This window comes from Thalassophryne amazonica, chromosome 21 (assembly GCF_902500255.1).
Source record: "Thalassophryne amazonica chromosome 21, fThaAma1.1, whole genome shotgun sequence".
Taxonomy (NCBI): Eukaryota; Metazoa; Chordata; class Actinopteri; order Batrachoidiformes; family Batrachoididae; genus Thalassophryne; species Thalassophryne amazonica.
Genome location: NC_047123.1, coordinates 39,675,862 through 39,683,148, shown reverse-complemented (window position 1 = coordinate 39,683,148; position 7,287 = coordinate 39,675,862).

Here is a 7,287-nt window from a genome sequence, read left to right as displayed (position 1 = left end):
GGGGTGAAACAGGAGGTTCTCTGATCCTCACCCAGATCCATCAGAACCTAAACCATCCCAGCCGAATTTGTCGATGTTTTTCAGATGTTACAGATGTAAATTTCTGCAGATCCACTGAACGACTCCGTTACGATTAAAATGGACAAAAAAAGACAAAAGAAAGAAAACAAGCATTGTGGAAGCATAAAAACAGGAGAAACTGAGTAACTGGCAACACAACAACAATATATACTAATAGTCTTCTGACATGCACTCAGAGGGATCTGAAAATGCTTTGAGGATGGATCCAGAACACATCACCCAACATCACACTGCCTTTGATGCATCATGGACATATTTTAAATATTGGAGTGTGTGGGCAGCTAGTGTCCACAAATATACTGCAATTCAGATAAATGAGTAGAAATGAAAGCTGACTGTGTGAGTGACTTTTAAAATAGCTGTAATTATGTGCTGGTTTTGAATAAGGTTCATTTTTGGAGCTGGCAAATTTGGTTCATTTTGTGCTGTTAACACAGAAACTGTGTGCTGGTCCCGGTAAGTACTTTCTGAGTCTGTCAATAGAATAAATTTAGTTCACCCCCCCCCCCCCCCCCAAACCCAACCAAAAAAACAAACAAACAAAAAAAAAAGTCACAGATGCTGACTCAGCTTGCAACTTAATCAATTACTCCCACTAGGTGGTGCGGCGGGGAACAACTATTCTTCCCAATAATCACTTTTTAATTCAGATCATAATTATTTTGCCAACTTCAACAACCACAAATAAAGAAAAGTCCAGTTTAGACAGCAGGAGTGTGTTTTTGTTGAATCTCCCATGAGTGTGACATTCATCAGACACTCTGGACTGTTCTTTTCATCTGGTCTGTTCTTTTCATCTGGTCTGTTCTTTTCATCTGGTCTTTTCATCTGGTCTGTTCTTTTCATCTGGACTGTTCTTTTCATCTGGACTTCTTTTCACCTGGTCTGTTCTTTTCACCTGGACTGTTCTTTTCATCTGGACTTCTTTTCACCTGGTCTGTTCTTTTCATCTGGACTGTTCTTTTCATCTGGACTTCTTTTCACCTGGTCTGTTCTTTTCACCTGGACTGTTCTTTTCATCTGGTCTGTTCTTTTCACCTGGACTGTTCTTTTCATCTGGTCTTTTCATCTGGTCTGTTCTTTTCACCTGGACTGTTCTTTTCATCTGGTCTTTTCATCTGGTCTGTTCTTTTCATCTGGACTGTTCTTTTCATCTGGACTTCTTTTCACCTGGTCTGTTCTTTTCATCTGGACTGTTCTTTTCATCTGGACTTCTTTTCACCTGGTCTGTTCTTTTCACCTGGACTGTTCTTTTCATCTGGTCTGTTCTTTTCACCTGGTCTGTTCTTTTCACCTGGACTGTTCTTTTCATCTGGTCTGTTCTTTTCATCTGGTCTGTTCTTTTCATCTGGACTGTTCTTTTCATCTGGACTTCTTTTCACCTGGTCTGTTCTTTTCACCTGGTCTGTTCTTTTCACCTGGTCTGTTCTTTTCATCTGGTCTGTTCTTTTCATCTGGACTGTTCTTTTCACCTGGACTGTTCTTTTCATTTGGTTTGTTCTTTTCACCTGGACTGTTCTTTTCATTTGGTCTGTACTTTTCACCTGGACTGTACTTTTCACCTGGTCTGTTCTTTTCATCTGGACTGTACTTTTCACCTGGTCTGTTCTTTTCATCTGGACTGTTCTTTTCACCTGGACTGTTCTTTTCATCTGGACTGTACTTTTCACCTGGACTGTACTTTTCACCTGGTCTGTTCTTTTCATCTGGACTGTTCTTTTCACCTGGACTGTTCTTTTCATCTGGACTGTTCTTTTCACCTGGACTGTTCTTTTCATTTGGACTGTTCTTTTCACCTGGACTGTACTTTTCACCTGGACTGTACTTTTCACCTGGTCTGTTCTTTTCATCTGGACTGTTCTTTTCATCTGGACTGTTCTTTTCACCTGGACTGTACTTTTCACCTGGACTGTTCTTTTCACCTGGTCTGTTCTTTTCATCTGGACTGTTCTTTTCACCTGGACTGTACTTTTCACCTGGACTGTTCTTTTCACCTGGACTGTTCTTTTCATCTGGACTGTACTTTTCACCTGGACTGTTCTTTTCATCTGGACTGTTCTTTTCACCTGGACTGTACTTTTCATCTGGACTGTTCTTTTCACCTGGACTGTTATTTTCATCTGGTCTGTTCTTTTCATATGAAATTCTGAACTCATTTGTGAGTTTCTGAATGTCAGCAGGTTGCTCGCTGTCTCCACATCCCCAACATGTGCCATTCTTCACTTTTCCACACCTCTGTGTCCTCCTGCATGTGGCTGCAACAGAACTGGACCTTTGACAGCTGACAGGCAGGTGGCGCACACGTCACAAATTTACTCACTCACTCATTTATATTTTTGCAGCACGAGCCCTTTGTTGTTATTAGCATAAGAAATTTAAATTATGTTTCGAGTTCCACCTGCCTTATGTTTGGATTTGCATGGGCTTAATAAATGTTTCATACGCGGCGGACCGACGGTTGCCATGAAGCAGAAAGTCACACAATCTGTAAATGTGACAAAAAAGAAAGGAAACAAAACAAATCACAGCAGATAAATAAGAGGTCGTGTGCAAAAGACCTTAAAATCTGCACCCTGCCAATTTTCTTAAAGTTATTGTTTAATATAATGAAATTAAATGATGAAAAATGATTGTTCCTCTGTTGGTGGAAGTTTCTTTTTTTTTTTTTTTTGTCCGAGTGAATTTTCTTGTCCACAGATATTTGATCACGAAAGAGTGAAATCAAGTGATTCATCTGCTGCACACATTTTAATAACTTCACCGAAACGTTTATGAAAGACACAGCATTTAACACTATTTAACAGTGAAGTTTAGAAGAGTAAGAAAATGTCTTTTTTTTTTTTTTAAAGCGAGTTCATGTGGAAATTTGTAGCAATTGTTTGGTGAATTTGAAGAGGATTTTGATGAGTCATCACCGAGCGGTTCTGGTTCTGGTGTCGGGAGCAGCAGTGGACCAGAAAAACACACACAAAAACCCGGTATGTAATAGTTTATTTGCCCGTTGAGGCCGTTTGAAAAATGTTTGAGTTTGGTGGCGGTCACCCCTTTTAAATGATCTTTTTACTTTTGGCAGTGGAATCAGTTACAACCAGTGTTGCCACAGTTACTTTGAAAAGTTACTTTTTTAAATTAATTGTAGTTTATGGCAAAGACGGTGTCAAAAAAATTCTTGAAGGTCCACATCGTTTCAGACATGAAGAACTGAGATTTTTAAAGTTCCGAGTGGATGATGGAACATTTCAGTTCAAATTGGGTGGATAGTTTTGTGGACTTTGACATAGAGTGGATGTTTAGAAGACACGTCTCAGTGGGAACCTGCTGCTGTTTCTGTGTAGGCTCTCAGTTGTCCAGGTGGTTTCCATAGTAGAGAAGCTTCTGTTTATTCTTCTCGACAAGGGTCAGACAGTATGGGGTTAAAATGGTCTCATTAATATTTGTACATGCACACAGGGTGATCTACAAATAATAATTTATTTGCAAATGTGTTCAGATATCCACAAATGCAAATTTCATATTTGTAACTTGTAAATTGGTCTTTGCAAATAATGTATTTGCAAATAGAAAACTTAATTTGTAAAAAAAAAAAAATTACATTTGTAAAACTGGAAATTGTATTTGTGAATTGAGTTTCAGCATTTGTGGATCACCAATTACATGCAATCATCGCTTTCCTCTGTGACGTAATTTTGAGACATTCTTTTCGCGAAATCCACAGATCCACAAACAAATGCCTACTGATTCACAAATACACACTCACGCACACTGGATATCCACTAGATGGCAGTGTGGTTCCATTCATTGATGTGGCTGAAACTGTATGCTCAGGGATGAGAGAAGACCGACATTTCAGAATAAATCATTTCACTTTACCGTAATGGAGGCATCTGATGGATGGGTATGTATGTGGCGATATTGTCTGCAAGGTCAGTTATTTTTTTAAATCAAGCAACCCAGCCCATTCGAAGATTCAAGCTTCTCTGCTACGCTGCTGTTTTCTTGTTCGGTGACACAAGTACTAATTAAAATGTTGAGAAGAAGCCACTTCAGCATCTGGGGCACACAGGGGCTGATGGGAAGGCATCGGGACAAACAAATGCACGTGCTTGGCGGCAGACGCACGATAAATGGCATTTCTCATTAAAAATAAGCATAATAAATGTTTCCCAGTACATTGGACTGTGTTGTTACGGAAGCGTATTGCATTCACTGGATTAAAAAAAGACCGCTGATCTCGTAGTTAGGAGACAAGATCAGGTGTCTAAATTGTTTGATGTACGAGGTCTGTGAGAAAAGTATCCGACCTTTTTATTTTATGCAAATAATATATGGATTTGATTCATATGTTTTTACATATGACCTCGTATATATTCTTCCGTCCTTCCAGTCCCTCAGTAAAGAAGCGGGCTGAGCTTCAAACCCCTTCAGACGGAGTTTGAGGAGCTGCAGTGTGATAATGACACCCACTGCTGTTCAGTTAGTTCTTTCTCAGGAAGAACAAAGATTTGTGTCAGGCTTTGGGTCCTGTTTGCTGGTTTTGGTTTGCTTATATTGTTTTGTCTCTTGCTGGGGGGTTTTTCCTGTCTGGATCTGTCTGTCGCTTTCTCTGTTGTCTGTGTGTTTTCTGGTTGTGGGTGTGTCCTTCTCCCTTGCCACTCCTTCTTTTTGGGGCGTTCCACACACACCTGCTCTCAATCTGTACCTCATCACCTGGGTGTACATAAGCTCCTTTGTTTGCCTCATTTCTTCGCCAGATTGTTGCGCCTTGTGCCTACTCTCCAGCTCTGTATTGTATTCTTGTCCTGCCTGCTTCACGTGTGTTACGACTACCTGCCTTTATCCTCGACCACGCCTACTGCCTGATGTTTCTGTTTGTATCACTCTTGTTGGACTGCCTTTCCGTGTACCGAACCGCGTTTACTGTTTCAGTAAACTGCTGTGTCTTACAGAGCTTGTTGTCAGAGTCCTGCATTTGCATCCAGCCTATTCCACCCTTCAGACCTGACAGAAGAATCTGGCCAACAATGGACGCAGCGGACTCTACGACTTTCCAGCTTGCGGTACGTCACCACAGTAAGCAACTTGCCCAACAAGAGGATCAGCTCACCGCTCTTAGCACCGGTCTTGGTGACTTAGCTCAGCGACAGGATGCTTTCATGACGTCCGTGAGCTCCCAGTTTGAACAGCTCCTGTCAAAACTTCCTATTCAGGCCAGCCCGGACCCAGCAAGAAGCAACACCTGCTCCCCGGTGCCACTTCCGCCCGCCGCCATGACGACCATTGCACCGGAAGCAGCCATCTGTACTCATCTTTCCCGCCCTGAACGATTCTCCAGGGAAACTGGTGACGTCATGCCCTTTATCACGCAATGTGAGTTGCATTTTGAACTGATGCCCTGTATATTCCCGTCCGATCGGACGAAGATAGCATACTTGATCTCCCATTTGTCGGGCCGGGCTGCAGCGTGGGCTACTGCGGAGTGGAGCCGTCAGTCGCCATCAGTCGCCATCTTGCTCCTCCTTTCAAGCTTTCACCGCGGCGCTCGAGCAGATATTCCAGCACACACCGCCGGGACACGAGGCGGCGCGCTCCCTACTGAGGCTCAAGCAGGGCACTCGCCGAGTGGCGGATTACGCTGTGGACTTCCGCATCCTGGCCACCAAGAGCGAGTGGAATCCAGCTGCACTTCAGGATGTGTTCTTCCAGGGACTGTCCGCCGAGATTCGTGATAAGCTGATCGCCGCCGAATTACCCGAGGAGTTGGACTAGTTGATCGCACTGGCAATCTGGATCGACCGACATTTGGCGGAACGATCTCGCCGTGAGCCGCCTCGTCTGCCCCCGCGCCTTCGCCTCGCACCCGAATCCCGCCACGGCTCTTCACTCCGACGTCAAACGGCCTGGGACTAACGAGCCGACGCAGCACGGACGCATGCATCTGTTGCAGGAGGAACAACAGCGGAGACGTGATGAGGGACTGTGTTTCTATTGCGGTAAATCAGGTCATTTGAATGCTTGTTGTCCAGTCAGGGGTGCTTCTGAAGACCTCAGGCCTTAGTACGGGTGAGTCACAGCTCTATTTTTTCTTGTAATTTGCAGAATTATATTCCTGCTCAATTGCAATCTGATCACAATTCAGAAATGGTGCATGCCCTCGTAGATTCTGGGTCTGATGCCAATTTAATATTACTCTCCCTCGCCAAGTCCTTGCACCTTAAATTGTTTTCCATCTCACAACCTCTGGCAGTCAGGGCGGTGGATGGACATGAGCTTGGGAGAATCACTCATCGCACTCAGTCCGTCCGACTAATTATCAATGAGAACCTTGTGGAAACAATCAGTTTTTTAGTGCTGGATAAAATGACTCACTCCATCATTCTGGGACATCCCTGGCTGCAATGGCACAGTCCCAATTTCGATTGGGCTAAGGGTACGATAACTGGATTGGGGCCTTCGTGCCCCGGAAGATGTTTAATCAGCCATAAGCTAATGCCTACGCTCGTTCAGAGGGACCTGGCCGGGGTCCCGCCTTGTTATCATGACCTTGCAACAGTGTTTAGTAAATCTAACGCTAAATCACTCCCACCTCATCGTATGTACGATTGCGCCATTGACTTGTTGCCTGGGGCCAGTCCTCCCCGACGGAAATTATACTCGCTGTCCACCCCTGAACGTCCCGCCATGCAGGCATACATACAGGAATCGTTGGACGCAGGATTAATACGGCCCTCATCGTCCCCTGCAGGGGCAGGATTTTTTTTTGTGGAGAAAAAGGATAAGATGCTTCGGCCTTGCATAGATTATCGAGGGTTAAATGACATAACTGTGAAGAACCGTTATCCCTTACCTTTGATGTCATCCACTTTTGAATCACTGGAGGGGGCTAAAGTATTCACCAAATTAGATCTCCATAATGCTTATCATTTGGTCAGGATTAGAGAGGGGGACGAATGGAAGACGGCGTTTAACACCCCCTCCGGTCACTGCGAGTATTTGGTGACGCCATTTGAGCTTACTAACGCGCCGGCTCTCTTCCAGAACCTAGTTAACAATGTACTATGGGAGTTCTTGAATACGTTCGTGTTCGTATATCTAGATGATATACTGGTTTTCTCCCCTGACCTAGAAACGCACACCCGGCATGTACGGACTGTGTTACAAACCCTTTTAAGGAACGGATTGTATGTCAAAGCGGAGAAATGTGAATTC